The sequence below is a fragment of the Hyperolius riggenbachi genome, chromosome 4 (assembly GCF_040937935.1).
Source record: "Hyperolius riggenbachi isolate aHypRig1 chromosome 4, aHypRig1.pri, whole genome shotgun sequence".
Classification (NCBI taxonomy): Eukaryota; Metazoa; Chordata; class Amphibia; order Anura; family Hyperoliidae; genus Hyperolius; species Hyperolius riggenbachi.
In genome coordinates, this window is record NC_090649.1 from 8,100,343 (window position 1) to 8,127,790 (window position 27,448).

The following is a 27,448-nucleotide window of genomic DNA, read 5'->3' on the forward strand; positions in this document are numbered from 1 at the left end:
TGAGGGCCAGCTTGCAAGCGTATGGAGCAAGGGAAGGAGGAGTGCTTTGGATGGCAAAAAGTTAAAGGTAGACACTGTTTCTGCCCGGTTTCGAACCGGGGACCTTTCGCGTGTGAGGCGAATGTGATAACCACTACACTACAGAAACCAGACACTTCTTGCTTGTCCTGGAGCCCCGAAAGAGGAAAAGTAGAGCTTTTCATGAATATGATTAAGCCAGACAGGTAAAGACTCATGCATGCGTAAGTGGAGCCTGCGTGAAAAGGAAAGAAGACCAGAGAAAAAGCCATGTTTCTGCCCAGTTTCGAACTGGGGACCTTTCGCGTGTTAGGCGAACGTGATAACCACTACACTACAGAAACCACCTACACTTCTCAGGGTGTACCCACAAGCGGCTCATTTTACCCAAGCAAAGCTTGTTTTAACCACGTGCAGCTCATTTTAACCACACGCAGCTCATTTTAACCACACGCAACAACTAGGATCCACATCTGTCCTGATCAAGCTAACACGCTACTTTGGACTAACTCCAGCTCTTTTGCTTGGAGACAACTGGATCAAGAGGAGTAGGCAGACTAATGTGAGTTTTGTCAAGGTGCAGCTAGCATTGGAGGCCAAAAATCTTCTTTAGAAAGGAGGGGAATAGACCACTTTATGGAACAAAAAGCATCGCTGTTTCTGCCCAGTTTCGAGCTGGGGACCTTTTGCGTGTAAAGCAAACGTGATAACCACTACACTACAGAAACCTCCGGTGGAAACTGATTGCAATTTTGCTACCAAGAAGAAAGCAGTGCTCGCATAGGAACATAGACAACTGGCATATTGGGAACTAATACTCAAAAGAACCTTCCACATGAGAAAGGGAGCAATAAAGTAGCTATGAGAGGTAACAACATCTAAAATGTTGGGCTTAGGTCAATAGAGTATGCTTGAGTAAAAAAAAAGGCATTCGGGAATAGAAAGGTGGGGAGGGGAAAGACAACCATGGCATGCAGCAAAATATCATAAGTCTTAACTACTGGGAAAGCCTGAACTTTGCAGATGATGCGACGGCAACCAAAGTGGCAGTACTTGGAGAAGGGCTGGATAGGAAGAAGACAAGGGAGGTTGGAGTCAAAGGCAAATTCCAGGCAATATAAACTTACAAAGCAGGTGGTAGGACAGTTCTACTTCTAGATAGTGCAGTATCTAGGGAGAAGGAAAAGAGACAAAGCTTGGTGTTTTGCAAGTTGAGTTTTAGATCTCTCTTAGATGGATATGCATGTAGGGATGGCTGAGAGGCAGTCTGAAAGAGGCTATTAGCAGTTGCCTGAGAAAGTGAGTGAAGAAAATACACTGGCCAGTCACATTGAGGGCCAGCTTGCAAGCGTATGGAGCAAGGGAAGGAGGAGTGCTTTGGATGGCAAAAAGTTAAAGGTAGACACTGTTTCTGCCCGGTTTCAAACCGGGGACCTTTCGCGTGTGAGGCGAATGTGATAACCACTACACTACAGAAACCAGACACTTCTTGCTTGTCCTGGAGCCCCGAAAGAGGAAAAGTAGAGCTTTTCATGAATATGATTAAGCCAGACAGGTAAAGACTCATGCATGCGTAAGTGGAGCCTGCGTGAAAAGGAAAGAAGACCAGAGAAAAAGCCATGTTTCTGCCCAGTTTCGAACTGGGGACCTTTCGCGTGTTAGGCGAACGTGATAACCACTACACTACAGAAACCACCTACACTTCTCAGGGTGTACCCACAAGCGGCTCATTTTACCCAAGCAAAGCTTGTTTTAACCACGTGCAGCTCATTTTAACCACACGCAGCTCATTTTAACCACACGCAACAACTAGGATCCACATCTGTCCTGATCAAGCTAACACGCTACTTTGGACTAACTCCAGCTCTTTTGCTTGGAGACAACTGGATCAAGAGGAGTAGGCAGACTAATGTGAGTTTTGTCAAGGTGCAGCTAGCATTGGAGGCCAAAAATCTTCTTTAGAAAGGAGGGGAATAGACCACTTTATGGAACAAAAAGCATCGCTGTTTCTGCCCAGTTTCGAGCTGGGGACCTTTTGCGTGTAAAGCAAACGTGATAACCACTACACTACAGAAACCTCCGGTGGAAACTGATTGCAATTTTGCTACCAAGAAGAAAGCAGTGCTCGCATAGGAACATAGACAACTGGCATATTGGGAACTAATACTCAAAAGAACCTTCCACATGAGAAAGGGAGCAATAAAGTAGCTATGAGAGGTAACAACATCTAAAATGTTGGGCTTAGGTCAATAGAGTATGCTTGAGTAAAAAAAAAGGCATTCGGGAATAGAAAGGTGGGGAGGGGAAAGACAACCATGGCATGCAGCAAAATATCATAAGTCTTAACTACTGGGAAAGCCTGAACTTTGCAGATGATGCGACGGCAACCAAAGTGGCAGTACTTGGAGAAGGGCTGGATAGGAAGAAGACAAGGGAGGTTGGAGTCAAAGGCAAATTCCAGGCAATATAAACTTACAAAGCAGGTGGTAGGACAGTTCTACTTCTAGATAGTGCAGTATCTAGGGAGAAGGAAAAGAGACAAAGCTTGGTGTTTTGCAAGTTGAGTTTTAGATCTCTCTTAGATGGATATGCATGTAGGGATGGCTGAGAGGCAGTCTGAAAGAGGCTATTAGCAGTTGCCTGAGAAAGTGAGTGAAGAAAAGACACTGGCCAGTCACATTGAGGGCCAGCTTGCAAGCGTATGGAGCAAGGGAAGGAGGAGTGCTTTGGATGGCAAAAAGTTAAAGGTAGACACTGTTTCTGCCCGGTTTCGAACCGGGGACCTTTCGCGTGTGAGGCGAACGTGATAACCACTACACTACAGAAACCAGACACTTCTTGCTTGTCCTGGAGCCCCGAAAGAGGAAAAGTAGAGCTTTTCATGAATATGATTAAGCCAGACAGGTAAAGACTCATGCATGCGTAAGTGGAGCCTGCGGGAAAAGGAAAGAAGACCAGAGAAAAAGCCATGTTTCTGCCCAGTTTCGAACTGGGGACCTTTCGCGTGTTAGGCGAACGTGATAACCACTACACTACAGAAACCACCTACACTTCTCAGGGTGTACCCACAAGCGGCTCATTTTACCCAAGCAAAGCTTGTTTTAACCACGTGCAGCTCATTTTAACCACACGCAGCTCATTTTAACCACACGCAACAACTAGGATCCACATCTGTCCTGATCAAGCTAACACGCTACTTTGGACTAACTCCAGCTCTTTTGCTTGGAGACAACTGGATCAAGAGGAGTAGGCAGACTAATGTGAGTTTTGTCAAGGTGCAGCTAGCATTGGAGGCCAAAAATCTTCTTTAGAAAGGAGGGGAATAGACCACTTTATGGAACAAAAAGCATCGCTGTTTCTGCCCAGTTTCGAGCTGGGGACCTTTTGCGTGTAAAGCAAACGTGATAACCACTACACTACAGAAACCTCCGGTGGAAACTGATTGCAATTTTGCTACCAAGAAGAAAGCAGTGCTCGCATAGGAACATAGACAACTGGCATATTGGGAACTAATACTCAAAAGAACCTTCCACATGAGAAAGGGAGCAATAAAGTAGCTATGAGAGGTAACAACATCTAAAATGTTGGGCTTAGGTCAATAGAGTATGCTTGAGTAAAAAAAAAGGCATTCGGGAATAGAAAGGTGGGGAGGGGAAAGACAACCATGGCATGCAGCAAAATATCATAAGTCTTAACTACTGGGAAAGCCTGAACTTTGCAGATGATGCGACCGCAACCAAAGTGGCAGTACTTGGAGAAGGGCTGGATAGGAAGAAGACAAGGGAGGTTGGAGTCAAAGGCAAATTCCAGGCAATATAAACTTACAAAGCAGGTGGTAGGACAGTTCTACTTCTAGATAGTGCAGTATCTAGGGAGAAGGAAAAGAGACAAAGCTTGGTGTTTTGCAAGTTGAGTTTTAGATCTCTCTTAGATGGATATGCATGTAGGGATGGCTGAGAGGCAGTCTGAAAGAGGCTATTAGCAGTTGCCTGAGAAAGTGAGTGAAGAAAAGACACTGGCCAGTCACATTGAGGGCCAGCTTGCAAGCGTATGGAGCAAGGGAAGGAGGAGTGCTTTGGATGGCAAAAAGTTAAAGGTAGACACTGTTTCTGCCCAGTTTCGAAACGTGGACCTTTCGCGTGTGAGGCGAACGTGATAACCACTACACTACAGAAACCAGACACTTCTTGCTTGTTCTGGAGCCCCGAAAGAGGAAAAGTAGAGCTTTTCATGAATATGATTAAGCCAGACAGGTAAAGACTCATGCATGCGTAAGTGGAGCCTGCGTGAAAAGGAAAGAAGACCAGAGAAAAAGCCATGTTTCTGCCCAGTTTCGAACTGGGGACCTTTCGCGTGTTAGGCAAACGTGATAACCACTACACTACAGAAACCACCTACACTTCTCAGGGTGTACCCACAAGCGGCTCATTTTACCCAAGCAAAGCTTGTTTTAACCACGTGCAGCTCATTTTAACCACACGCAGCTCATTTTAACCACACGCAACAACTAGGATCCACATCTGTCCTGATCAAGCTAACACGCTACTTTGGACTAACTCCAGCTCTTTTGCTTGGAGACAACTGGATCAAGAGGAGTAGGCAGACTAATGTGAGTTTTGTCAAGGTGCAGCTAGCATTGGAGGCCAAAAATCTTCTTTAGAAAGGAGGGGAATAGACCACTTTATGGAACAAAAAGCATCGCTGTTTCTGCCCAGTTTCGAGCTGGGGACCTAAGCAAACGTGATAACCACTACACTACAGAAACCTCCGGTGGAAACTGATTGCAATTTTGCTACCAAGAAGAAAGCAGTGCTCGCATAGGAACATAGACAACTGGCATATTGGGAACTAATACTCAAAAGAACCTTCCACATGAGAAAGGGAGCAATAAAGTAGCTATGAGAGGTAACAACATCTAAAATGTTGGGCTTAGGTCAATAGAGTATGCTTGAGTAAAAAAAAAGGCATTCGGGAATAGAAAGGTGCGGAGGGGAAAGACAACCATGGCATGCAGCAAAATATCATAAGTCTTCTTAACTACTGGGAAAGCCTGAACTTTGCAGATGATGCGACGGCAACCAAAGTGGCAGTACTTGGAGAAGGGCTGGATAGGAAGAAGACAAGGGAGGTTGGAGTCAAAGGCAAATTCCAGGCAATATAAACTTACAAAGCAGGTGATAGGACAGTTCTACTTCTAGATAGTGCAGTATCTAGGGAGAAGGAAAAGAGACAAAGCTTGGTGTTTTGCAAGTTGAGTTTTAGATCTCTCTTAGATGGATATGCATGTAGGGATGGCTGAGAGGCAGTCTGAAAGAGGCTATTAGCAGTTGCCTGAGAAAGTGAGTGAAGAAAAGACACTGGCCAGTCACATTGAGGGCCAGCTTGCAAGCGTATGGAGCAAGGGAAGGAGGAGTGCTTTGGATGGCAAAAAGTTAAAGGTAGACACTGTTTCTGCCCGGTTTCAAACCGGGGACCTTTCGCGTGTGAGGCGAACGTGATAACCACTACACTACAGAAACCAGACACTTCTTGCTTGTCCTGGAGCTCCAAAAGAGGAAAAGTAGAGCTTTTCATGAATATGATTAAGCCAGACAGGTAAAGACTCATGCATGCGTAAGTGGAGCCTGCGTGAAAAGGAAAGAAGACCAGAGAAAAAGCCATGTTTCTGCCCAGTTGCGAACTGGGGACCTTTCGCGTGTTAGGCAAACGAGATAACCACTACACTACAGAAACCACCTACACTTCTCAGGGTGTACCCACAAGCGGCTCATTTTACCCAAGCAAAGCTTGTTTTAACCACGTGCAGCTCATTTTAACCACACGCAGCTCATTTTAACCACACGCAACAACTAGGATCCACATCTGTCCTGATCAAGCTAACACGCTACTTTGGACTAACTCCAGCTCTTTTGCTTGGAGACAACTGGATCAAGAGGAGTAGGCAGACTAATGTGAGTTTTGTCAAGGTGCAGCTAGCATTGGAGGCCAAAAATCTTCTTTAGAAAGCAGGGGAATAGACCACTTTATGGAACAAAAAGCATCGCTGTTTCTGCCCAGTTTCGAGCTGGGGACCTTTTGCGTGTAAAGCAAACGTGATAACCACTACACTACAGAAACCTCCGGTGGAAACTGATTGCAATTTTGCTACCAAGAAGAAAGCAGTGCTCGCATAGGAACATAGACAACTGGCATATTGGGAACTAATACTCAAAAGAACCTTCCACATGAGAAAGGGAGCAATAAAGTAGCTATGAGAGGTAACAACATCTAAAATGTTGGGCTTAGGTCAATAGAGTATGCTTGAGTAAAAAAAAAGGCATTCGGGAATAGAAAGGTGGGGAGGGGAAAGACAACCATGGCATGCAGCAAAATATCATAAGTCTTAACTACTGGGAAAGCCTGAACTTTGCAGATGATGCGACGGCAACCAAAGTGGCAGTACTTGGAGAAGGGCTGGATAGGAAGAAGACAAGGGAGGTTGGAGTCAAAGGCAAATTCCAGGCAATATAAACTTACAAAGCAGGTGGTAGGACAGTTCTACTTCTAGATAGTGCAGTATCTAGGGAGAAGGAAAAGAGACAAAGCTTGGTGTTTTGCAAGTTGAGTTTTAGATCTCTCTTAGATGGATATGCATGTAGGGATGGCTGAGAGGCAGTCTGAAAGAGGCTATTAGCAGTTGCCTGAGAAAGTGAGTGAAGAAAAGACACTGGCCAGTCACATTGAGGGCCAGCTTGCAAGCGTATGGAGCAAGGGAAGGAGGAGTGCTTTGGATGGCAAAAAGTTAAAGGTAGACACTGTTTCTGCCCGGTTTCAAACCGGGGACCTTTCGCGTGTGAGGCGAACGTGATAACCACTACACTACAGAAACCAGACACATCTTGCTTGTCCTGGAGCCCCGAAAGAGGAAAAGTAGAGCTTTTCATGAATATGATTAAGCCAGACAGGTAAAGACTCATGCATGCGTAAGTGGAGCCTGCGTGAAAAGGAAAGAAGACCAGAGAAAAAGCCATGTTTCTGCCCAGTTTCGAACTGGGGACCTTTCGCGTGTTAGGCGAACGTGATAACCACTACACTACAGAAACCACCTACACTTCTCAGGGTGTACCCACAAGCGGCTCATTTTACCCAAGCAAAGCTTGTTTTAACCACGTGCAGCTCATTTTAACCACACGCAGCTCATTTTAACCACACGCAACAACTAGGATCCACATCTGTCCTGATCAAGCTAACACGCTACTTTGGACTAACTCCAGCTCTTTTGCTTGGAGACAACTGGATCAAGAGGAGTAGGCAGACTAATGTGAGTTTTGTCAAGGTGCAGCTAGCATTGGAGGCCAAAAATCTTCTTTAGAAAGGAGGGGAATAGACCACTTTATGGAACAAAAAGCATCGCTGTTTCTGCCCAGTTTCGAGCTGGGGACCTTTTGCGTGTAAAGCAAACGTGATAACCACTACACTACAGAAACCTCCGGTGGAAACTGATTGCAATTTTGCTACCAAGAAGAAAGCAGTGCTCGCATAGGAACATAGACAACTGGCATATTGGGAACTAATACTCAAAAGAACCTTCCACATGAGAAAGGGAGCAATAAAGTAGCTATGAGAGGTAACAACATCTAAAATGTTGGGCTTAGGTCAATAGAGTATGCTTGAGTAAAAAAAAAGGCATTCGGGAATAGAAAGGTGGGGAGGGGAAAGACAACCATGGCATGCAGCAAAATATCATAAGTCTTAACTACTGGGAAAGCCTGAACTTTGCAGATGATGCGACGGCAACCAAAGTGGCAGTACTTGGAGAAGGGCTGGATAGGAAGAAGACAAGGGAGGTTGGAGTCAAAGGCAAATTCCAGGCAATATAAACTTACAAAGCAGGTGGTAGGACAGTTCTACTTCTACATAGTGCAGTATCTAGGGAGAAGGAAAAGAGACAAAGCTTGGTGTTTTGCAAGTTGAGTTTTAGATCTCTCTTAGATGGATATGCATGTAGGGATGGCTGAGAGGCAGTCTGAAAGAGGCTATTAGCAGTTGCCTGAGAAAGTGAGTGAAGAAAAGACACTGGCCAGTCACATTGAGGGCCAGCTTGCAAGCGTATGGAGCAAGGGAAGGAGGAGTGCTTTGGATGGCAAAAAGTTAAAGGTAGACACTGTTTCTGCCCGGTTTCGAACCGGGGACCTTTCGCGTGTGAGGCGAACGTGATAACCACTACACTACAGAAACCAGACACTTCTTGCTTGTCCTGGAGCCCCGAAAGAGGAAAAGTAGAGCTTTTCATGAATATGATTAAGCCAGACAGGTAAAGACTCATGCATGCGTAAGTGGAGCCTGCGTGAAAAGGAAAGAAGACCAGAGAAAAAGCCATGTTTCTGCCCAGTTTTGAACTGGGGACCTTTCGCGTGTTAGGCGAACGTGATAACCACTACACTACAGAAACCACCTACACTTCTCAGGGTGTACCCACAAGCGGCTCATTTTACCCAAGCAAAGCTTGTTTTAACCACGTGCAGCTCATTTTAACCACACGCAGCTCATTTTAACCACACGCAACAACTAGGATCCACATCTGTCCTGATCAAGCTAACACGCTACTTTGGACTAACTCCAGCTCTTTTGCTTGGAGACAACTGGATCAAGAGGAGTAGGCAGACTAATGTGAGTTTTGTCAAGGTGCAGCTAGCATTGGAGGCCAAAAATCTTCTTTAGAAAGGAGGGGAATAGACCACTTTATGGAACAAAAAGCATCGCTGTTTCTGCCCAGTTTCGAGCTGGGGACCTTTTGCGTGTAAAGGAAACGTGATAACCACTACACTACAGAAACCTCCGGTGGAAACTGATTGCAATTTTGCTACCAAGAAGAAAGCAGTGCTCGCATAGGAACATAGACAACTGGCATATTGGGAACTAATACTCAAAAGAACCTTCCACATGAGAAAGGGAGCAATAAAGTAGCTATGAGAGGTAACAACATCTAAAATGTTGGGCTTAGGTCAATAGAGTATGCTTGAGTAAAAAAAAAGGCATTCGGGAATAGAAAGGTGGGGAGGGGAAAGACAACCATGGCATGCAGCAAAATATCATAAGTCTTAACTACTGGGAAAGCCTGAACTTTGCAGATGATGCGACGGCAACCAAAGTGGCAGTACTTGGAGAAGGGCTGGATAGGAAGAAGACAAGGGAGGTTGGAGTCAAAGGCAAATTCCAGGCAATATAAACTTACAAAGCAGGTGGTAGGACAGTTCTACTTCTAGATAGTGCAGTATCTAGGGAGAAGGAAAAGAGACAAAGCTTGGTGTTTTGCAAGTTGAGTTTTAGATCTCTCTTAGATGGATATGCATGTAGGGATGGCTGAGAGGCAGTCTGAAAGAGGCTATTAGCAGTTGCCTGAGAAAGTGAGTGAAGAAAAGACACTGGCCAGTCACATTGAGGGCCAGCTTGCAAGCGTATGGAGCAAGGGAAGGAGGAGTGCTTTGGATGGCAAAAAGTTAAAGGTAGACACTGTTTCTGCCCAGTTTCGAAACGTGGACCTTTCGCGTGTGAGGCGAACGTGATAACCACTACACTACAGAAACCAGACACTTCTTGCTTGTTCTGGAGCCCCGAAAGAGGAAAAGTAGAGCTTTTCATGAATATGATTAAGCCAGACAGGTAAAGACTCATGCATGCGTAAGTGGAGCCTGCGTGAAAAGGAAAGAAGACCAGAGAAAAAGCCATGTTTCTGCCCAGTTTCGAACTGGGGACCTTTCGCGTGTTAGGCAAACGTAATAACCACTACACTACAGAAACCACCTACACTTCTCAGGGTGTACCCACAAGCGGCTCATTTTACCCAAGCAAAGCTTGTTTTAACCACGTGCAGCTCATTTTAACCACACGCAGCTCATTTTAACCACACGCAACAACTAGGATCCACATCTGTCCTGATCAAGCTAACACGCTACTTTGGACTAACTCCAGCTCTTTTGCTTGGAGACAACTGGATCAAGAGGAGTAGGCAGACTAATGTGAGTTTTGTCAAGGTGCAGCTAGCATTGGAGGCCAAAAATCTTCTTTAGAAAGGAGGGGAATAGACCACTTTATGGAACAAAAAGCATCGCTGTTTCTGCCCAGTTTCGAGCTGGGGACCTAAGCAAACGTGATAACCACTACACTACAGAAACCTCCGGTGGAAACTGATTGCAATTTTGCTACCAAGAAGAAAGCAGTGCTCGCATAGGAACATAGACAACTGGCATATTGGGAACTAATACTCAAAAGAACCTTCCACATGAGAAAGGGAGCAATAAAGTAGCTATGAGAGGTAACAACATCTAAAATGTTGGGCTTAGGTCAATAGAGTATGCTTGAGTAAAAAAAAAGGCATTCGGGAATAGAAAGGTGCGGAGGGGAAAGACAACCATGGCATGCAGCAAAATATCATAAGTCTTCTTAACTACTGGGAAAGCCTGAACTTTGCAGATGATGCGACGGCAACCAAAGTGGCAGTACTTGGAGAAGGGCTGGATAGGAAGAAGACAAGGGAGGTTGGAGTCAAAGGCAAATTCCAGGCAATATAAACTTACAAAGCAGGTGATAGGACAGTTCTACTTCTAGATAGTGCAGTATCTAGGGAGAAGGAAAAGAGACAAAGCTTGGTGTTTTGCAAGTTGAGTTTTAGATCTCTCTTAGATGGATATGCATGTAGGGATGGCTGAGAGGCAGTCTGAAAGAGGCTATTAGCAGTTGCCTGAGAAAGTGAGTGAAGAAAAGACACTGGCCAGTCACATTGAGGGCCAGCTTGCAAGCGTATGGAGCAAGGGAAGGAGGAGTGCTTTGGATGGCAAAAAGTTAAAGGTAGACACTGTTTCTGCCCGGTTTCAAACCGGGGACCTTTCGCGTGTGAGGCGAACGTGATAACCACTACACTACAGAAACCAGACACTTCTTGCTTGTCCTGGAGCTCCAAAAGAGGAAAAGTAGAGCTTTTCATGAATATGATTAAGCCAGACAGGTAAAGACTCATGCATGCGTAAGTGGAGCCTGCGTGAAAAGGAAAGAAGACCAGAGAAAAAGCCATGTTTCTGCCCAGTTGCGAACTGGGGACCTTTCGCGTGTTAGGCAAACGTGATAACCACTACACTACAGAAACCACCTACACTTCTCAGGGTGTACCCACAAGCGGCTCATTTTACCCAAGCAAAGCTTGTTTTAACCACGTGCAGCTCATTTTAACCACACGCAGCTCATTTTAACCACACGCAACAACTAGGATCCACATCTGTCCTGATCAAGCTAACACGCTACTTTGGACTAACTCCAGCTCTTTTGCTTGGAGACAACTGGATCAAGAGGAGTAGGCAGACTAATGTGAGTTTTGTCAAGGTGCAGCTAGCATTGGAGGCCAAAAATCTTCTTTAGAAAGCAGGGGAATAGACCACTTTATGGAACAAAAAGCATCGCTGTTTCTGCCCAGTTTCGAGCTGGGGACCTTTTGCGTGTAAAGCAAACGTGATAACCACTACACTACAGAAACCTCCGGTGGAGACTGATTGCAATTTTGCTACCAAGAAGAAAGCAGTGCTCGCATAGGAACATAGACAACTGGCATATTGGGAACTAATACTCAAAAGAACCTTCCACATGAGAAAGGGAGCAATAAAGTAGCTATGAGAGGTAACAACATCTAAAATGTTGGGCTTAGGTCAATACAGTATGCTTGAGTAAAAAAAAAGGCATTCGGGAATAGAAAGGTGGGGAGGGGAAAGACAACCATGGCATGCAGCAAAATATCATAAGTCTTAACTACTGGGAAAGCCTGAACTTTGCAGATGATGCGACGGCAACCAAAGTGGCAGTACTTGGAGAAGGGCTGGATAGGAAGAAGACAAGGGAGGTTGGAGTCAAAGGCAAATTCCAGGCAATATAAACTTACAAAGCAGGTGGTAGGACAGTTCTACTTCTAGATAGTGCAGTATCTAGGGAGAAGGAAAAGAGACAAAGCTTGGTGTTTTGCAAGTTGAGTTTTAGATCTCTCTTAGATGGATATGCATGTAGGGATGGCTGAGAGGCAGTCTGAAAGAGGCTATTAGCAGTTGCCTGAGAAAGTGAGTGAAGAAAAGACACTGGCCAGTCACATTGAGGGCCAGCTTGCAAGCGTATGGAGCAAGGGAAGGAGGAGTGCTTTGGATGGCAAAAAGTTAAAGGTAGACACTGTTTCTGCCCGGTTTCAAACCGGGGACCTTTCGCGTGTGAGGCGAACGTGATAACCACTACACTACAGAAACCAGACACATCTTGCTTGTCCTGGAGCCCCGAAAGAGGAAAAGTAGAGCTTTTCATGAATATGATTAAGCCAGACAGGTAAAGACTCATGCATGCGTAAGTGGAGCCTGCGTGAAAAGGAAAGAAGACCAGAGAAAAAGCCATGTTTCTGCCCAGTTTCGAACTGGGGACCTTTCGCGTGTTAGGCGAACGTGATAACCACTACACTACAGAAACCACCTACACTTCTCAGGGTGTACCCACAAGCGGCTCATTTTACCCAAGCAAAGCTTGTTTTAACCACGTGCAGCTCATTTTAACCACACGCAGCTCATTTTAACCACACGCAACAACTAGGATCCACATCTGTCCTGATCAAGCTAACACGCTACTTTGGACTAACTCCAGCTCTTTTGCTTGGAGACAACTGGATCAAGAGGAGTAGGCAGACTAATGTGAGTTTTGTCAAGGTGCAGCTAGCATTGGAGGCCAAAAATCTTCTTTAGAAAGGAGGGGAATAGACCACTTTATGGAACAAAAAGCATCGCTGTTTCTGCCCAGTTTCGAGCTGGGGACCTTTTGCGTGTAAAGCAAACGTGATAACCACTACACTACAGAAACCTCCGGTGGAAACTGATTGCAATTTTGCTACCAAGAAGAAAGCAGTGCTCGCATAGGAACATAGACAACTGGCATATTGGGAACTAATACTCAAAAGAACCTTCCACATGAGAAAGGGAGCAATAAAGTAGCTATGAGAGGTAACAACATCTAAAATGTTGGGCTTAGGTCAATAGAGTATGCTTGAGTAAAAAAAAAGGCATTCGGGAATAGAAAGGTGGGGAGGGGAAAGACAACCATGGCATGCAGCAAAATATCATAAGTCTTAACTACTGGGAAAGCCTGAACTTTGCAGATGATGCGACGGCAACCAAAGTGGCAGTACTTGGAGAAGGGCTGGATAGGAAGAAGACAAGGGAGGTTGGAGTCAAAGGCAAATTCCAGGCAATATAAACTTACAAAGCAGGTGGTAGGACAGTTCTACTTCTACATAGTGCAGTATCTAGGGAGAAGGAAAAGAGACAAAGCTTGGTGTTTTGCAAGTTGAGTTTTAGATCTCTCTTAGATGGATATGCATGTAGGGATGGCTGAGAGGCAGTCTGAAAGAGGCTATTAGCAGTTGCCTGAGAAAGTGAGTGAAGAAAAGACACTGGCCAGTCACATTGAGGGCCAGCTTGCAAGCGTATGGAGCAAGGGAAGGAGGAGTGCTTTGGATGGCAAAAAGTTAAAGGTAGACACTGTTTCTGCCCGGTTTCGAACCGGGGACCTTTCGCGTGTGAGGCGAACGTGATAACCACTACACTACAGAAACCAGACACTTCTTGCTTGTCCTGGAGCCCCGAAAGAGGAAAAGTAGAGCTTTTCATGAATATGATTAAGCCAGACAGGTAAAGACTCATGCATGCGTAAGTGGAGCCTGCGTGAAAAGGAAAGAAGACCAGAGAAAAAGCCATGTTTCTGCCCAGTTTTGAACTGGGGACCTTTCGCGTGTTAGGCGAACGTGATAACCACTACACTACAGAAACCACCTACACTTCTCAGGGTGTACCCACAAGCGGCTCATTTTACCCAAGCAAAGCTTGTTTTAACCACGTGCAGCTCATTTTAACCACACGCAGCTCATTTTAACCACACGCAACAACTAGGATCCACATCTGTCCTGATCAAGCTAACACGCTACTTTGGACTAACTCCAGCTCTTTTGCTTGGAGACAACTGGATCAAGAGGAGTAGGCAGACTAATGTGAGTTTTGTCAAGGTGCAGCTAGCATTGGAGGCCAAAAATCTTCTTTAGAAAGGAGGGGAATAGACCACTTTATGGAACAAAAAGCATCGCTGTTTCTGCCCAGTTTCGAGCTGGGGACCTTTTGCGTGTAAAGGAAACGTGATAACCACTACACTACAGAAACCTCCGGTGGAAACTGATTGCAATTTTGCTACCAAGAAGAAAGCAGTGCTCGCATAGGAACATAGACAACTGGCATATTGGGAACTAATACTCAAAAGAACCTTCCACATGAGAAAGGGAGCAATAAAGTAGCTATGAGAGGTAACAACATCTAAAATGTTGGGCTTAGGTCAATAGAGTATGCTTGAGTAAAAAAAAAGGCATTCGGGAATAGAAAGGTGGGGAGGGGAAAGACAACCATGGCATGCAGCAAAATATCATAAGTCTTAACTACTGGGAAAGCCTGAACTTTGCAGATGATGCGACGGCAACCAAAGTGGCAGTACTTGGAGAAGGGCTGGATAGGAAGAAGACAAGGGAGGTTGGAGTCAAAGGCAAATTCCAGGCAATATAAACTTACAAAGCAGGTGGTAGGACAGTTCTACTTCTAGATAGTGCAGTATCTAGGGAGAAGGAAAAGAGACAAAGCTTGGTGTTTTGCAAGTTGAGTTTTAGATCTCTCTTAGATGGATATGCATGTAGGGATGGCTGAGAGGCAGTCTGAAAGAGGCTATTAGCAGTTGCCTGAGAAAGTGAGTGAAGAAAAGACACTGGCCAGTCACATTGAGGGCCAGCTTGCAAGCGTATGGAGCAAGGGAAGGAGGAGTGCTTTGGATGGCAAAAAGTTAAAGGTAGACACTGTTTCTGCCCAGTTTCGAAACGTGGACCTTTCGCGTGTGAGGCGAACGTGATAACCACTACACTACAGAAACCAGACACTTCTTGCTTGTTCTGGAGCCCCGAAAGAGGAAAAGTAGAGCTTTTCATGAATATGATTAAGCCAGACAGGTAAAGACTCATGCATGCGTAAGTGGAGCCTGCGTGAAAAGGAAAGAAGACCAGAGAAAAAGCCATGTTTCTGCCCAGTTTCGAACTGGGGACCTTTCGCGTGTTAGGCAAACGTAATAACCACTACACTACAGAAACCACCTACACTTCTCAGGGTGTACCCACAAGCGGCTCATTTTACCCAAGCAAAGCTTGTTTTAACCACGTGCAGCTCATTTTAACCACACGCAGCTCATTTTAACCACACGCAACAACTAGGATCCACATCTGTCCTGATCAAGCTAACACGCTACTTTGGACTAACTCCAGCTCTTTTGCTTGGAGACAACTGGATCAAGAGGAGTAGGCAGACTAATGTGAGTTTTGTCAAGGTGCAGCTAGCATTGGAGGCCAAAAATCTTCTTTAGAAAGGAGGGGAATAGACCACTTTATGGAACAAAAAGCATCGCTGTTTCTGCCCAGTTTCGAGCTGGGGACCTAAGCAAACGTGATAACCACTACACTACAGAAACCTCCGGTGGAAACTGATTGCAATTTTGCTACCAAGAAGAAAGCAGTGCTCGCATAGGAACATAGACAACTGGCATATTGGGAACTAATACTCAAAAGAACCTTCCACATGAGAAAGGGAGCAATAAAGTAGCTATGAGAGGTAACAACATCTAAAATGTTGGGCTTAGGTCAATAGAGTATGCTTGAGTAAAAAAAAAGGCATTCGGGAATAGAAAGGTGGGGAGGGGAAAGACAACCATGGCATGCAGCAAAATATCATAAGTCTTAACTACTGGGAAAGCCTGAACTTTGCAGATGATGCGACGGCAACCAAAGTGGCAGTACTTGGAGAAGGGCTGGATAGGAAGAAGACAAGGGAGGTTGGAGTCAAAGGCAAATTCCAGGCAATATAAACTTACAAAGCAGGTGGTAGGACAGTTCTACTTCTAGATAGTGCAGTATCTAGGGAGAAGGAAAAGAGACAAAGCTTGGTGTTTTGCAAGTTGAGTTTTAGATCTCTCTTAGATGGATATGCATGTAGGGATGGCTGAGAGGCAGTCTGAAAGAGGCTATTAGCAGTTGCCTGAGAAAGTGAGTGAAGAAAAGACACTGGCCAGTCACATTGAGGGCCAGCTTGCAAGCGTATGGAGCAAGGGAAGGAGGAGTGCTTTGGATGGCAAAAAGTTAAAGGTAGACACTGTTTCTGCCCAGTTTCGAAACGTGGACCTTTCGCGTGTGGGGCGAACGTGATAACCACTACACTACAGAAACCAGACACTTCTTGCTTGTTCTGGAGCCCCGAAAGAGGAAAAGTAGAGCTTTTCATGAATATGATTAAGCCAGACAGGTAAAGACTCATGCATGCGTAAGTGGAGCCTGCGTGAAAAGGAAAGAAGACCAGAGAAAAAGCCATGTTTCTGCCCAGTTTCGAACTGGGGACCTTTCGCGTGTTAGGCAAACGTGATAACCACTACACTACAGAAACCACCTACACTTCTCAGGGTGTACCCACAAGCGGCTCATTTTACCCAAGCAAAGCTTGTTTTAACCACGTGCAGCTCATTTTAACCACACGCAGCTTATTTTAACCACACGCAACAACTAGGATCCACATCTGTCCTGATCAAGCTAACACGCTACTTTGGACTAACTCCAGCTCTTTTGCTTGGAGACAACTGGATCAAGAGGAGTAGGCAGACTAATGTGAGTTTTGTCAAGGTGCAGCTAGCATTGGAGGCCAAAAATCTTCTTTAGAAAGGAGGGGAATAGACCACTTTATGGAACAAAAAGCATCGCTGTTTCTGCCCAGTTTCGAGCTGGGGACCTAAGCAAACGTGATAACCACTACACTACAGAAACCTCCGGTGGAAACTGATTGCAATTTTGCTACCAAGAAGAAAGCAGTGCTCGCATAGGAACATAGACAACTGGCATATTGGGAACTAATACTCAAAAGAACCTTCCACATGAGAAAGGGAGCAATAAAGTAGCTATGAGAGGTAACAACATCTAAAATGTTGGGCTTAGGTCAATAGAGTATGCTTGAGTAAAAAAAAAGGCATTCGGGAATAGAAAGGTGCGGAGGGGAAAGACAACCATGGCATGCAGCAAAATATCATAAGTCTTCTTAACTACTGGGAAAGCCTGAACTTTGCAGATGATGCGACGGCAACCAAAGTGGCAGTACTTGGAGAAGGGCTGGATAGGAAGAAGACAAGGGAGGTTGGAGTCAAAGGCAAATTCCAGGCAATATAAACTTACAAAGCAGGTGATAGGACAGTTCTACTTCTAGATAGTGCAGTATCTAGGGAGAAGGAAAAGAGACAAAGCTTGGTGTTTTGCAAGTTGAGTTTTAGATCTCTCTTAGATGGATATGCATGTAGGGATGGCTGAGAGGCAGTCTGAAAGAGGCTATTAGCAGTTGCCTGAGAAAGTGAGTGAAGAAAAGACACTGGCCAGTCACATTGAGGGCCAGCTTGCAAGCGTATGGAGCAAGGGAAGGAGGAGTGCTTTGGATGGCAAAAAGTTAAAGGTAGACACTGTTTCTGCCCGGTTTCAAACCGGGGACCTTTCGCGTGTGAGGCGAACGTGATAACCACTACACTACAGAAACCAGACACTTCTTGCTTGTCCTGGAGCTCCAAAAGAGGAAAAGTAGAGCTTTTCATGAATATGATTAAGCCAGACAGGTAAAGACTCATGCATGCGTAAGTGGAGCCTGCGTGAAAAGGAAAGAAGACCAGAGAAAAAGCCATGTTTCTGCCCAGTTGCGAACTGGGGACCTTTCGCGTGTTAGGCAAACGTGATAACCACTACACTACAGAAACCACCTACACTTCTCAGGGTGTACCCACAAGCGGCTCATTTTACCCAAGCAAAGCTTGTTTTAACCACGTGCAGCTCATTTTAACCACACGCAGCTCATTTTAACCACACGCAACAACTAGGATCCACATCTGTCCTGATCAAGCTAACACGCTACTTTGGACTAACTCCAGCTCTTTTGCTTGGAGACAACTGGATCAAGAGGAGTAGGCAGACTAATGTGAGTTTTGTCAAGGTGCAGCTAGCATTGGAGGCCAAAAATCTTCTTTAGAAAGCAGGGGAATAGACCACTTTATGGAACAAAAAGCATCGCTGTTTCTGCCCAGTTTCGAGCTGGGGACCTTTTGCGTGTAAAGCAAACGTGATAACCACTACACTACAGAAACCTCCGGTGGAGACTGATTGCAATTTTGCTACCAAGAAGAAAGCAGTGCTCGCATAGGAACATAGACAACTGGCATATTGGGAACTAATACTCAAAAGAACCTTCCACATGAGAAAGGGAGCAATAAAGTAGCTATGAGAGGTAACAACATCTAAAATGTTGGGCTTAGGTCAATACAGTATGCTTGAGTAAAAAAAAAGGCATTCGGGAATAGAAAGGTGGGGAGGGGAAAGACAACCATGGCATGCAGCAAAATATCATAAGTCTTAACTACTGGGAAAGCCTGAACTTTGCAGATGATGCGACGGCAACCAAAGTGGCAGTACTTGGAGAAGGGCTGGATAGGAAGAAGACAAGGGAGGTTGGAGTCAAAGGCAAATTCCAGGCAATATAAACTTACAAAGCAGGTGGTAGGACAGTTCTACTTCTAGATAGTGCAGTATCTAGGGAGAAGGAAAAGAGACAAAGCTTGGTGTTTTGCAAGTTGAGTTTTAGATCTCTCTTAGATGGATATGCATGTAGGGATGGCTGAGAGGCAGTCTGAAAGAGGCTATTAGCAGTTGCCTGAGAAAGTGAGTGAAGAAAAGACACTGGCCAGTCACATTGAGGGCCAGCTTGCAAGCGTATGGAGCAAGGGAAGGAGGAGTGCTTTGGATGGCAAAAAGTTAAAGGTAGACACTGTTTCTGCCCGGTTTCAAACCGGGGACCTTTCGCGTGTGAGGCGAACGTGATAACCACTACACTACAGAAACCAGACACATCTTGCTTGTCCTGGAGCCCCGAAAGAGGAAAAGTAGAGCTTTTCATGAATATGATTAAGCCAGACAGGTAAAGACTCATGCATGCGTAAGTGGAGCCTGCGTGAAAAGGAAAGAAGACCAGAGAAAAAGCCATGTTTCTGCCCAGTTTCGAACTGGGGACCTTTCGCGTGTTAGGCGAACGTGATAACCACTACACTACAGAAATCACCTACACTTCTCAGGGTGTACCCACAAGCGGCTCATTTTACCCAAGCAAAGCTTGTTTTAACCACGTGCAGCTCATTTTAACCACACGCAGCTCATTTTAACCACACGCAACAACTAGGATCCACATCTGTCCTGATCAAGCTAACACGCTACTTTGGACTAACTCCAGCTCTTTTGCTTGGAGACAACTGGATCAAGAGGAGTAGGCAGACTAATGTGAGTTTTGTCAAGGTGCAGCTAGCATTGGAGGCCAAAAATCTTCTTTAGAAAGGAGGGGAATAGACCACTTTATGGAACAAAAAGCATCGCTGTTTCTGCCCAGTTTCGAGCTGGGGACCTTTTGCGTGTAAAGCAAACGTGATAACCACTACACTACAGAAACCTCCGGTGGAAACTGATTGCAATTTTGCTACCAAGAAGAAAGCAGTGCTCGCATAGGAACATAGACAACTGGCATATTGGGAACTAATACTCAAAAGAACCTTCCACATGAGAAAGGGAGCAATAAAGTAGCTATGAGAGGTAACAACATCTAAAATGTTGGGCTTAGGTCAATAGAGTATGCTTGAGTAAAAAAAAAGGCATTCGGGAATAGAAAGGTGGGGAGGGGAAAGACAACCATGGCATGCAGCAAAATATCATAAGTCTTAACTACTGGGAAAGCCTGAACTTTGCAGATGATGCGACGGCAACCAAAGTGGCAGTACTTGGAGAAGGGCTGGATAGGAAGAAGACAAGGGAGGTTGGAGTCAAAGGCAAATTCCAGGCAATATAAACTTACAAAGCAGGTGGTAGGACAGTTCTACTTCTACATAGTGCAGTATCTAGGGAGAAGGAAAAGAGACAAAGCTTGGTGTTTTGCAAGTTGAGTTTTAGATCTCTCTTAGATGGATATGCATGTAGGGATGGCTGAGAGGCAGTCTGAAAGAGGCTATTAGCAGTTGCCTGAGAAAGTGAGTGAAGAAAAGACACTGGCCAGTCACATTGAGGGCCAGCTTGCAAGCGTATGGAGCAAGGGAAGGAGGAGTGCTTTGGATGGCAAAAAGTTAAAGGTAGACACTGTTTCTGCCCGGTTTCGAACCGGGGACCTTTCGCGTGTGAGGCGAACGTGATAACCACTACACTACAGAAACCAGACACTTCTTGCTTGTCCTGGAGCCCCGAAAGAGGAAAAGTAGAGCTTTTCATGAATATGATTAAGCCAGACAGGTAAAGACTCATGCATGCGTAAGTGGAGCCTGCGTGAAAAGGAAAGAAGACCAGAGAAAAAGCCATGTTTCTGCCCAGTTTCGAACTGGGGACCTTTCGCGTGTTAGGCGAACGTGATAACCACTACACTACAGAAACCACCTACACTTCTCAGGGTGTACCCACAAGCGGCTCATTTTACCCAAGCAAAGCTTGTTTTAACCACGTGCAGCTCATTTTAACCACACGCAGCTCATTTTAACCACACGCAACAACTAGGATCCACATCTGTCCTGATCAAGCTAACACGCTACTTTGGACTAACTCCAGCTCTTTTGCTTGGAGACAACTGGATCAAGAGGAGTAGGCAGACTAATGTGAGTTTTGTCAAGGTGCAGCTAGCATTGGAGGCCAAAAATCTTCTTTAGAAAGGAGGGGAATAGACCACTTTATGGAACAAAAAGCATCGCTGTTTCTGCCCAGTTTCGAGCTGGGGACCTTTTGCGTGTAAAGCAAACGTGATAACCACTACACTACAGAAACCTCCGGTGGAAACTGATTGCAATTTTGCTACCAAGAAGAAAGCAGTGCTCGCATAGGAACATAGACAACTGGCATATTGGGAACTAATACTCAAAAGAACCTTCCACATGAGAAAGGGAGCAATAAAGTAGCTATGAGAGGTAACAACATCTAAAATGTTGGGCTTAGGTCAATAGAGTATGCTTGAGTAAAAAAAAAGGCATTCGGGAATAGAAAGGTGGGGAGGGGAAAGACAACCATGGCATGCAGCAAAATATCATAAGTCTTAACTACTGGGAAAGCCTGAACTTTGCAGATGATGCGACGGCAACCAAAGTGGCAGTACTTGGAGAAGGGCTGGATAGGAAGAAGACAAGGGAGGTTGGAGTCAAAGGCAAATTCCAGGCAATATAAACTTACAAAGCAGGTGATAGGACAGTTCTACTTCTAGATAGTGCAGTATCTAGGGAGAAGGAAAAGAGACAAAGCTTGGTGTTTTGCAAGTTGAGTTTTAGATCTCTCTTAGATGGATATGCATGTAGGGATGGCTGAGAGGCAGTCTGAAAGAGGCTATTAGCAGTTGCCTGAGAAAGTGAGTGAAGAAAAGACACTGGCCAGTCACATTGAGGGCCAGCTTGCAAGCGTATGGAGCAAGGGAAGGAGGAGTGCTTTGGATGGCAAAAAGTTAAAGGTAGACACCGTTTCTGCCCGGTTTCGAACCGGGGACCTTTCGCGTGGGAGGCGAACATGATAACCACTACACTACAGAAACCAGACACTTCTTGCTTGTCCTGGAGCCCCGAAAGAGGAAAAGTAGAGCTTTTCATGAATATGATTAAGCCAGACAGGTAAAGACTCATGCATGCGTAAGTGGAGCCTGCGTGAAAAGGAAAGAAGACCAGAGAAAAAGCCATGTTTCTGCCCAGTTTCGAACTGGGGACCTTTCGCGTGTTAGGCGAACGTGATAACCACTACACTACAGAAACCACCTACACTTCTCAGGGTGTACCCACAAGCGGCTCATTTTACCCAAGCAAAGCTTGTTTTAACCACGTGCAGCTCATTTTAACCACACGCAGCTCATTTTAACCACACGCAACAACTAGGATCCACATCTGTCCTGATCAAGCTAACACGCTACTTTGGACTAACTCCAGCTCTTTTGCTTGGAGACAACTGGATCAAGAGGAGTAGGCAGACTAATGTGAGTTTTGTCAAGGTGCAGCTAGCATTGGAGGCCAAAAATCTTCTTTAGAAAGGAGGGGAATAGACCACTTTATGGAACAAAAAGCATCGCTGTTTCTGCCCAGTTTCGAGCTGGGGACCTTTTGCGTGTAAAGCAAACGTGATAACCACTACACTACAGAAACCTCCGGTGGAAACTGATTGCAATTTTGCTACCAAGAAGAAAGCAGTGCTCGCATAGGAACATAGACAACTGGCATATTGGGAACTAATACTCAAAAGAACCTTCCACATGAGAAAGGGAGCAATAAAGTAGCTATGAGAGGTAACAACATCTAAAATGTTGGGCTTAGGTCAATAGAGTATGCTTGAGTAAAAAAAAAGGCATTCGGGAATAGAAAGGTGGGGAGGGGAAAGACAACCATGGCATGCAGCAAAATATCATAAGTCTTAACTACTGGGAAAGCCTGAACTTTGCAGATGATGCGACGGCAACCAAAGTGGCAGTACTTGGAGAAGGGCTGGATAGGAAGAAGACAAGGGAGGTTGGAGTCAAAGGCAAATTCCAGGCAATATAAACTTACAAAGCAGGTGGTAGGACAGTTCTACTTCTAGATAGTGCAGTATCTAGGGAGAAGGAAAAGAGACAAAGCTTGGTGTTTTGCAAGTTGAGTTTTAGATCTCTCTTAGATGGATATGCATGTAGGGATGGCTGAGAGGCAGTCTGAAAGAGGCTATTAGCAGTTGCCTGAGAAAGTGAGTGAAGAAAAGACACTGGCCAGTCACATTGAGGGCCAGCTTGCAAGCGTATGGAGCAAGGGAAGGAGGAGTGCTTTGGATGGCAAAAAGTTAAAGGTAGACACTGTTTCTGCCCAGTTTCGAACCGGGGACCTTTCGCATGTGAGGCGAACGTGATAACCACTACACTACAGAAACCAGACACTTCTTGCTTGTTCTGGAGCCCCGAAAGAGGAAAAGTAGAGCTTTTCATGAATATGATTAAGCCAGACAGGTAAAGACTCATGCATGCGTAAGTGGAGCCTGCGTGAAAAGGAAAGAAGACCAGAGAAAAAGCCATGTTTCTGCCCAGTTTCGAACTGGGGACCTTTTGCGTGTTAGGCGAACGTGATAACCACTACACTACAGAAACCACCTACACTTCTCAGGGTGTACCCACAAGCGGCTCATTTTACCCAAGCAAAGCTTGTTTTAACCACGTGCAGCTCATTTTAACCACACGCAGCTCATTTTAACCACACGCAACAACTAGGATCCACATCTGTCCTGATCAAGCTAACACGCTACTTTGGACTAACTCCAGCTCTTTTGCTTGGAGACAACTGGATCAAGAGGAGTAGGCAGACTAATGTGAGTTTTGTCAAGGTGCAGCTAGCATTGGAGGCCAAAAATCTTCTTTAGAAAGGAGGGGAATAGACCACTTTATGGAACAAAAAGCATCTCTGTTTCTGCCCAGTTTCGAGCTGGGGACCTAAGCAAACGTGATAACCACTACACTACAGAAACCTCCGGTGGAAACTGATTGCAATTTTGCTACCAAGAAGAAAGCAGTGCTCGCATAGGAACATAGACAACTGGCATATTGGGAACTAATACTCAAAAGAACCTTCCACATGAGAAAGGGAGCAATAAAGTAGCTATGAGAGGTAACAACATCTAAAATGTTGGGCTTAGGTCAATAGAGTATGCTTGAGTAAAAAAAAAGGCATTCGGGAATAGAAAGGTGCGGAGGGGAAAGACAACCATGGCATGCAGCAAAATATCATAAGTCTTAACTACTGGGAAAGCCTGAACTTTGCAGATGATGCGACGGCAACCAAAGTGGCAGTACTTGGAGAAGGGCTGGATAGGAAGAAGACAAGGGAGGTTGGAGTCAAAGGCAAATTCCAGGCAATATAAACTTACAAAGCAGGTGATAGGACAGTTCTACTTCTAGATAGTGCAGTATCTAGGGAGAAGGAAAAGAGACAAAGCTTGGTGTTTTGCAAGTTGAGTTTTAGATCTCTCTTAGATGGATATGCATGTAGGGATGGCTGAGAGGCAGTCTGAAAGAGGCTATTAGCAGTTGCCTGAGAAAGTGAGTGAAGAAAAGACACTGGCCAGTCACATTGAGGGCCAGCTTGCAAGCGTATGGAGCAAGGGAAGGAGGAGTGCTTTGGATGGCAAAAAGTTAAAGGTAGACACTGTTTCTGCCCGGTTTCAAACCGGGGACCTTTCGCGTGTGAGGCGAACGTGATAACCACTACACTACAGAAACCAGACACTTCTTGCTTGTCCTGGAGCTCCGAAAGAGGAAAAGTAGAGCTTTTCATGAATATCATTAAGCCAGACAGGTAAAGACTCATGCATGCGTAAGTGGAGCCTGCGTGAAAAGGAAAGAAGACCAGAGAAAAAGCCATGTTTCTGCCCAGTTGCGAACTGGGGACCTTTCGCGTGTTAGGCGAACGTGATAACCACTACACTACAGAAACCACCTACACTTCTCAGGGTGTACCCACAAGCGGCTCATTTTACCCAAGCAAAGCTTGTTTTAACCACGTGCAGCTCATTTTAACCACACGCAGCTCATTTTAACCACACGCAACAACTAGGATCCACATCTGTCCTGATCAAGCTAACACGCTACTTTGGACTAACTCCAGCTCTTTTGCTTGGAGACAACTGGATCAAGAGGAGTAGGCAGACTAATGTGAGTTTTGTCAAGGTGCAGCTAGCATTGGAGGCCAAAAATCTTCTTTAGAAAGGAGGGGAATAGACCACTTTATGGAACAAAAAGCATCGCTGTTTCTGCCCAGTTTCGAGCTGGGGACCTTTTGCGTGTAAAGCAAACGTGATAACCACTACACTACAGAAACCTCCGGTGGAAACTGATTGCAATTTTGCTACCAAGAAGAAAGCAGTGCTCGCATAGGAACATAGACAACTGGCATATTGGGAACTAATACTCAAAAGAACCTTCCACATGAGAAAGGGAGCAATAAAGTAGCTATGAGAGGTAACAACATCTAAAATGTTGGGCTTAGGTCAATAGAGTATGCTTGAGTAAAAAAAAAGGCATTCGGGAATAGAAAGGTGGGGAGGGGAAAGACACCCATGGCATGCAGCAAAATATCATAAGTCTTAACTACTGGGAAAGCCTGAACTTTGCAGATGATGCGACGGCAACCAAAGTGGCAGTACTTGGAGAAGGGCTGGATAGGAAGAAGACAAGGGAGGTTGGAGTCAAAGGCAAATTCCAGGCAATATAAACTTACAAAGCAGGTGGTAGGACAGTTCTACTTCTACATAGTGCAGTACCTAGGGAGAAGGAAAAGAGACAAAGCTTGGTGTTTTGCAAGTTGAGTTTTAGATCTCTCTTAGATGGATATGCATGTAGGGATGGCTGAGAGGCAGTCTGAAAGAGGCTATTAGCAGTTGCCTGAGAAAGTGAGTGAAGAAAAGACACTGGCCAGTCACATTGAGGGCCAGCTTGCAAGCGTATGGAGCAAGGGAAGGAGGAGTGCTTTGGATGGCAAAAAGTTAAAGGTAGACACCGTTTCTGCCCGGTTTCGAACCGGGGACCTTTCACGTGTGAGGCGAACGTGATAACCACTACACTACAGAAACCAGACACTTCTTGCTTGTCCTGGAGCCCCGAAAGAGGAAAAGTAGAGCTTTTCATGAATATGATTAAGCCAGACAGGTAAAGACTCATGCATGCGTAAGTGGAGCCTGCGTGAAAAGGAAAGAAGACCAGAGAAAAAGCCATTTTTCTGCCCAGTTTCGAACTGGGGACCTTTCGCGTGTTAGGTGAACGTGATAACCACTACACTACAGAAACCACCTACACTTCTCAGGGTGTACCCACAAGCGGCTCATTTTACCCAAGCAAAGCTTGTTTTAACCACGTGCAGCTCATTTTAACCACACGCAGCTCATTTTAACCACACGCAACAACTAGGATCCACATCTGTCCTGATCAAGCTAACACGCTACTTTGGACTAACTCCAGCTCTTTTGCTTGGAGACAACTGGATCAAGAGGAGTAGGCAGACTAATGTGAGTTTTGTCAAGGTGCAGCTAGCATTGGAGGCCAAAAATCTTCTTTAGAAAGGAGGGGAATAGACCACTTTATGGAACAAAAAGCATCGCTGTTTCTGCCCAGTTTCGAGCTGGGGACCTTTTGCGTGTAAAGCAAACGTGATAACCACTACACTACAGAAACCTCCGGTGGAAACTGATTGCAATTTTGCTACCAAGAAGAAAGCAGTGCTCGCATAGGAACATAGACAACTGGCATATTGGGAACTAATACTCAAAAGAACCTTCCACATGAGAAAGGGAGCAATAAAGTAGCTATGAGAGGTAACAACATCTAAAATGTTGGGCTTAGGTCAATAGAGTATGCTTGAGTAAAAAAAAAGGCATTCGGGAATAGAAAGGTGGGGAGGGGAAAGACAACCATGGCATGCAGCAAAATATCATAAGTCTTAACTACTGGGAAAGCCTGAACTTTGCAGATGATGCGACGGCAACCAAAGTGGCAGTACTTGGAGAAGGGCTGGATAGGAAGAAGACAAGGGAGGTTGGAGTCAAAGGCAAATTCCAGGCAATATAAACTTACAAAGCAGGTGGTAGGACAGTTCTACTTCTAGATAGTGCAGTATCTAGGGAGAAGGAAAAGAGACAAAGCTTGGTGTTTTGCAAGTTGAGTTTTAGATCTCTCTTAGATGGATATGCATGTAGGGATGGCTGAGAGGCAGTCTGAAAGAGGCTATTAGCAGTTGCCTGAGAAAGTGAGTGAAGAAAAGACACTGGCCAGTCACATTGAGGGCCAGCTTGCAAGCGTATGGAGCAAGGGAAGGAGGAGTGCTTTGGATGGCAAAAAGTTAAAGGTAGACACTGTTTCTGCCCAGTTTCGAACCGGGGACCTTTCGCGTGTGAGGCGAACGTGATAACCACTACACTACAGAAACCAGACACTTCTTGCTTGTTCTGGAGCCCCGAAAGAGGAAAAGTAGAGCTTTGCATGAATATGATTAAGCCAGACAGGTAAAGACTCATGCATGCGTAAGTGGAGCCTGCGTGAAAAGGAAAGAAGACCAGAGAAAAAGCCATGTTTCTGCCCAGTTTCGAACTGGGGACCTTTCGCGTGTTAGGCAAACGTGATAACCACTACACTACAGAAACCACCTACACTTCTCAGGGTGTACCCACAAGCGGCTCATTTTACCCAAGCAAAGCTTGTTTTAACCACGTGCAGCTCATTTTAACCACACGCAGCTCATTTTAACCACACGCAACAACTAGGATCCACATCTGTCCTGATCAAGCTAA

General features: G+C 45.2%; 55 non-coding genes across 55 annotated transcripts; all 55 read right to left on the bottom strand.

The window, feature by feature from the left end:
• Positions 1 to 75: 75 nt before the first annotated feature.
• On the bottom strand, positions 76 to 148 carry TRNAV-CAC (transfer RNA valine (anticodon CAC)). The gene has a single exon. It is a non-coding gene; the product is annotated as a tRNA-Val (tRNA).
• Positions 149 to 289: 141 nt separating this feature from the next.
• On the bottom strand, positions 290 to 362 carry TRNAV-AAC (transfer RNA valine (anticodon AAC)). The gene has a single exon. It is a non-coding gene; the product is annotated as a tRNA-Val (tRNA).
• A 311-nt stretch (positions 363 to 673) lies between these two features.
• TRNAV-UAC (transfer RNA valine (anticodon UAC)) lies at positions 674 to 746 on the bottom strand. Its single transcript has one exon. It is a non-coding gene; the product is annotated as a tRNA-Val (tRNA).
• A 678-nt stretch (positions 747 to 1,424) lies between these two features.
• Positions 1,425 to 1,497, bottom strand: TRNAV-CAC (transfer RNA valine (anticodon CAC)). Its single transcript has one exon. It is a non-coding gene; the product is annotated as a tRNA-Val (tRNA).
• A 141-nt stretch (positions 1,498 to 1,638) lies between these two features.
• On the bottom strand, positions 1,639 to 1,711 carry TRNAV-AAC (transfer RNA valine (anticodon AAC)). The gene has a single exon. It is a non-coding gene; the product is annotated as a tRNA-Val (tRNA).
• Positions 1,712 to 2,022: 311 nt separating this feature from the next.
• TRNAV-UAC (transfer RNA valine (anticodon UAC)) lies at positions 2,023 to 2,095 on the bottom strand. The gene has a single exon. It is a non-coding gene; the product is annotated as a tRNA-Val (tRNA).
• Positions 2,096 to 2,773: 678 nt separating this feature from the next.
• On the bottom strand, positions 2,774 to 2,846 carry TRNAV-CAC (transfer RNA valine (anticodon CAC)). The gene has a single exon. It is a non-coding gene; the product is annotated as a tRNA-Val (tRNA).
• Positions 2,847 to 2,987: 141 nt separating this feature from the next.
• Positions 2,988 to 3,060, bottom strand: TRNAV-AAC (transfer RNA valine (anticodon AAC)). Its single transcript has one exon. It is a non-coding gene; the product is annotated as a tRNA-Val (tRNA).
• Positions 3,061 to 3,371: 311 nt separating this feature from the next.
• TRNAV-UAC (transfer RNA valine (anticodon UAC)) lies at positions 3,372 to 3,444 on the bottom strand. Its single transcript has one exon. It is a non-coding gene; the product is annotated as a tRNA-Val (tRNA).
• A 678-nt stretch (positions 3,445 to 4,122) lies between these two features.
• Positions 4,123 to 4,195, bottom strand: TRNAV-CAC (transfer RNA valine (anticodon CAC)). The gene has a single exon. It is a non-coding gene; the product is annotated as a tRNA-Val (tRNA).
• A 141-nt stretch (positions 4,196 to 4,336) lies between these two features.
• On the bottom strand, positions 4,337 to 4,409 carry TRNAV-AAC (transfer RNA valine (anticodon AAC)). The gene has a single exon. It is a non-coding gene; the product is annotated as a tRNA-Val (tRNA).
• Positions 4,410 to 5,464: 1,055 nt separating this feature from the next.
• TRNAV-CAC (transfer RNA valine (anticodon CAC)) lies at positions 5,465 to 5,537 on the bottom strand. The gene has a single exon. It is a non-coding gene; the product is annotated as a tRNA-Val (tRNA).
• A 525-nt stretch (positions 5,538 to 6,062) lies between these two features.
• TRNAV-UAC (transfer RNA valine (anticodon UAC)) lies at positions 6,063 to 6,135 on the bottom strand. Its single transcript has one exon. It is a non-coding gene; the product is annotated as a tRNA-Val (tRNA).
• Positions 6,136 to 6,813: 678 nt separating this feature from the next.
• Positions 6,814 to 6,886, bottom strand: TRNAV-CAC (transfer RNA valine (anticodon CAC)). The gene has a single exon. It is a non-coding gene; the product is annotated as a tRNA-Val (tRNA).
• Positions 6,887 to 7,027: 141 nt separating this feature from the next.
• TRNAV-AAC (transfer RNA valine (anticodon AAC)) lies at positions 7,028 to 7,100 on the bottom strand. The gene has a single exon. It is a non-coding gene; the product is annotated as a tRNA-Val (tRNA).
• A 311-nt stretch (positions 7,101 to 7,411) lies between these two features.
• On the bottom strand, positions 7,412 to 7,484 carry TRNAV-UAC (transfer RNA valine (anticodon UAC)). The gene has a single exon. It is a non-coding gene; the product is annotated as a tRNA-Val (tRNA).
• A 678-nt stretch (positions 7,485 to 8,162) lies between these two features.
• Positions 8,163 to 8,235, bottom strand: TRNAV-CAC (transfer RNA valine (anticodon CAC)). Its single transcript has one exon. It is a non-coding gene; the product is annotated as a tRNA-Val (tRNA).
• A 141-nt stretch (positions 8,236 to 8,376) lies between these two features.
• TRNAV-AAC (transfer RNA valine (anticodon AAC)) lies at positions 8,377 to 8,449 on the bottom strand. Its single transcript has one exon. It is a non-coding gene; the product is annotated as a tRNA-Val (tRNA).
• A 311-nt stretch (positions 8,450 to 8,760) lies between these two features.
• TRNAV-UAC (transfer RNA valine (anticodon UAC)) lies at positions 8,761 to 8,833 on the bottom strand. Its single transcript has one exon. It is a non-coding gene; the product is annotated as a tRNA-Val (tRNA).
• Positions 8,834 to 9,511: 678 nt separating this feature from the next.
• Positions 9,512 to 9,584, bottom strand: TRNAV-CAC (transfer RNA valine (anticodon CAC)). Its single transcript has one exon. It is a non-coding gene; the product is annotated as a tRNA-Val (tRNA).
• A 141-nt stretch (positions 9,585 to 9,725) lies between these two features.
• On the bottom strand, positions 9,726 to 9,798 carry TRNAV-AAC (transfer RNA valine (anticodon AAC)). Its single transcript has one exon. It is a non-coding gene; the product is annotated as a tRNA-Val (tRNA).
• Positions 9,799 to 10,853: 1,055 nt separating this feature from the next.
• TRNAV-CAC (transfer RNA valine (anticodon CAC)) lies at positions 10,854 to 10,926 on the bottom strand. Its single transcript has one exon. It is a non-coding gene; the product is annotated as a tRNA-Val (tRNA).
• A 141-nt stretch (positions 10,927 to 11,067) lies between these two features.
• Positions 11,068 to 11,140, bottom strand: TRNAV-AAC (transfer RNA valine (anticodon AAC)). Its single transcript has one exon. It is a non-coding gene; the product is annotated as a tRNA-Val (tRNA).
• Positions 11,141 to 11,451: 311 nt separating this feature from the next.
• On the bottom strand, positions 11,452 to 11,524 carry TRNAV-UAC (transfer RNA valine (anticodon UAC)). Its single transcript has one exon. It is a non-coding gene; the product is annotated as a tRNA-Val (tRNA).
• Positions 11,525 to 12,202: 678 nt separating this feature from the next.
• On the bottom strand, positions 12,203 to 12,275 carry TRNAV-CAC (transfer RNA valine (anticodon CAC)). The gene has a single exon. It is a non-coding gene; the product is annotated as a tRNA-Val (tRNA).
• A 141-nt stretch (positions 12,276 to 12,416) lies between these two features.
• TRNAV-AAC (transfer RNA valine (anticodon AAC)) lies at positions 12,417 to 12,489 on the bottom strand. The gene has a single exon. It is a non-coding gene; the product is annotated as a tRNA-Val (tRNA).
• Positions 12,490 to 12,800: 311 nt separating this feature from the next.
• TRNAV-UAC (transfer RNA valine (anticodon UAC)) lies at positions 12,801 to 12,873 on the bottom strand. Its single transcript has one exon. It is a non-coding gene; the product is annotated as a tRNA-Val (tRNA).
• A 678-nt stretch (positions 12,874 to 13,551) lies between these two features.
• Positions 13,552 to 13,624, bottom strand: TRNAV-CAC (transfer RNA valine (anticodon CAC)). Its single transcript has one exon. It is a non-coding gene; the product is annotated as a tRNA-Val (tRNA).
• Positions 13,625 to 13,765: 141 nt separating this feature from the next.
• Positions 13,766 to 13,838, bottom strand: TRNAV-AAC (transfer RNA valine (anticodon AAC)). Its single transcript has one exon. It is a non-coding gene; the product is annotated as a tRNA-Val (tRNA).
• Positions 13,839 to 14,149: 311 nt separating this feature from the next.
• Positions 14,150 to 14,222, bottom strand: TRNAV-UAC (transfer RNA valine (anticodon UAC)). The gene has a single exon. It is a non-coding gene; the product is annotated as a tRNA-Val (tRNA).
• Positions 14,223 to 14,900: 678 nt separating this feature from the next.
• TRNAV-CAC (transfer RNA valine (anticodon CAC)) lies at positions 14,901 to 14,973 on the bottom strand. The gene has a single exon. It is a non-coding gene; the product is annotated as a tRNA-Val (tRNA).
• A 141-nt stretch (positions 14,974 to 15,114) lies between these two features.
• Positions 15,115 to 15,187, bottom strand: TRNAV-AAC (transfer RNA valine (anticodon AAC)). Its single transcript has one exon. It is a non-coding gene; the product is annotated as a tRNA-Val (tRNA).
• A 1,266-nt stretch (positions 15,188 to 16,453) lies between these two features.
• On the bottom strand, positions 16,454 to 16,526 carry TRNAV-AAC (transfer RNA valine (anticodon AAC)). The gene has a single exon. It is a non-coding gene; the product is annotated as a tRNA-Val (tRNA).
• A 1,055-nt stretch (positions 16,527 to 17,581) lies between these two features.
• On the bottom strand, positions 17,582 to 17,654 carry TRNAV-CAC (transfer RNA valine (anticodon CAC)). Its single transcript has one exon. It is a non-coding gene; the product is annotated as a tRNA-Val (tRNA).
• A 141-nt stretch (positions 17,655 to 17,795) lies between these two features.
• Positions 17,796 to 17,868, bottom strand: TRNAV-AAC (transfer RNA valine (anticodon AAC)). Its single transcript has one exon. It is a non-coding gene; the product is annotated as a tRNA-Val (tRNA).
• Positions 17,869 to 18,179: 311 nt separating this feature from the next.
• Positions 18,180 to 18,252, bottom strand: TRNAV-UAC (transfer RNA valine (anticodon UAC)). The gene has a single exon. It is a non-coding gene; the product is annotated as a tRNA-Val (tRNA).
• Positions 18,253 to 18,930: 678 nt separating this feature from the next.
• TRNAV-CAC (transfer RNA valine (anticodon CAC)) lies at positions 18,931 to 19,003 on the bottom strand. Its single transcript has one exon. It is a non-coding gene; the product is annotated as a tRNA-Val (tRNA).
• A 141-nt stretch (positions 19,004 to 19,144) lies between these two features.
• On the bottom strand, positions 19,145 to 19,217 carry TRNAV-AAC (transfer RNA valine (anticodon AAC)). Its single transcript has one exon. It is a non-coding gene; the product is annotated as a tRNA-Val (tRNA).
• Positions 19,218 to 19,528: 311 nt separating this feature from the next.
• Positions 19,529 to 19,601, bottom strand: TRNAV-UAC (transfer RNA valine (anticodon UAC)). The gene has a single exon. It is a non-coding gene; the product is annotated as a tRNA-Val (tRNA).
• Positions 19,602 to 20,279: 678 nt separating this feature from the next.
• Positions 20,280 to 20,352, bottom strand: TRNAV-CAC (transfer RNA valine (anticodon CAC)). Its single transcript has one exon. It is a non-coding gene; the product is annotated as a tRNA-Val (tRNA).
• A 141-nt stretch (positions 20,353 to 20,493) lies between these two features.
• Positions 20,494 to 20,566, bottom strand: TRNAV-AAC (transfer RNA valine (anticodon AAC)). Its single transcript has one exon. It is a non-coding gene; the product is annotated as a tRNA-Val (tRNA).
• Positions 20,567 to 20,877: 311 nt separating this feature from the next.
• TRNAV-UAC (transfer RNA valine (anticodon UAC)) lies at positions 20,878 to 20,950 on the bottom strand. The gene has a single exon. It is a non-coding gene; the product is annotated as a tRNA-Val (tRNA).
• Positions 20,951 to 21,628: 678 nt separating this feature from the next.
• TRNAG-CCC (transfer RNA glycine (anticodon CCC)) lies at positions 21,629 to 21,701 on the bottom strand. The gene has a single exon. It is a non-coding gene; the product is annotated as a tRNA-Gly (tRNA).
• A 141-nt stretch (positions 21,702 to 21,842) lies between these two features.
• On the bottom strand, positions 21,843 to 21,915 carry TRNAV-AAC (transfer RNA valine (anticodon AAC)). The gene has a single exon. It is a non-coding gene; the product is annotated as a tRNA-Val (tRNA).
• A 311-nt stretch (positions 21,916 to 22,226) lies between these two features.
• Positions 22,227 to 22,299, bottom strand: TRNAV-UAC (transfer RNA valine (anticodon UAC)). Its single transcript has one exon. It is a non-coding gene; the product is annotated as a tRNA-Val (tRNA).
• Positions 22,300 to 22,977: 678 nt separating this feature from the next.
• TRNAV-CAC (transfer RNA valine (anticodon CAC)) lies at positions 22,978 to 23,050 on the bottom strand. Its single transcript has one exon. It is a non-coding gene; the product is annotated as a tRNA-Val (tRNA).
• Positions 23,051 to 23,191: 141 nt separating this feature from the next.
• Positions 23,192 to 23,264, bottom strand: TRNAV-AAC (transfer RNA valine (anticodon AAC)). The gene has a single exon. It is a non-coding gene; the product is annotated as a tRNA-Val (tRNA).
• Positions 23,265 to 24,316: 1,052 nt separating this feature from the next.
• On the bottom strand, positions 24,317 to 24,389 carry TRNAV-CAC (transfer RNA valine (anticodon CAC)). Its single transcript has one exon. It is a non-coding gene; the product is annotated as a tRNA-Val (tRNA).
• Positions 24,390 to 24,530: 141 nt separating this feature from the next.
• Positions 24,531 to 24,603, bottom strand: TRNAV-AAC (transfer RNA valine (anticodon AAC)). The gene has a single exon. It is a non-coding gene; the product is annotated as a tRNA-Val (tRNA).
• A 311-nt stretch (positions 24,604 to 24,914) lies between these two features.
• TRNAV-UAC (transfer RNA valine (anticodon UAC)) lies at positions 24,915 to 24,987 on the bottom strand. Its single transcript has one exon. It is a non-coding gene; the product is annotated as a tRNA-Val (tRNA).
• Positions 24,988 to 25,665: 678 nt separating this feature from the next.
• Positions 25,666 to 25,738, bottom strand: TRNAV-CAC (transfer RNA valine (anticodon CAC)). Its single transcript has one exon. It is a non-coding gene; the product is annotated as a tRNA-Val (tRNA).
• A 141-nt stretch (positions 25,739 to 25,879) lies between these two features.
• On the bottom strand, positions 25,880 to 25,952 carry TRNAV-AAC (transfer RNA valine (anticodon AAC)). Its single transcript has one exon. It is a non-coding gene; the product is annotated as a tRNA-Val (tRNA).
• Positions 25,953 to 26,263: 311 nt separating this feature from the next.
• On the bottom strand, positions 26,264 to 26,336 carry TRNAV-UAC (transfer RNA valine (anticodon UAC)). The gene has a single exon. It is a non-coding gene; the product is annotated as a tRNA-Val (tRNA).
• Positions 26,337 to 27,014: 678 nt separating this feature from the next.
• On the bottom strand, positions 27,015 to 27,087 carry TRNAV-CAC (transfer RNA valine (anticodon CAC)). Its single transcript has one exon. It is a non-coding gene; the product is annotated as a tRNA-Val (tRNA).
• A 141-nt stretch (positions 27,088 to 27,228) lies between these two features.
• On the bottom strand, positions 27,229 to 27,301 carry TRNAV-AAC (transfer RNA valine (anticodon AAC)). The gene has a single exon. It is a non-coding gene; the product is annotated as a tRNA-Val (tRNA).
• Positions 27,302 to 27,448: the final 147 nt, after the last annotated feature.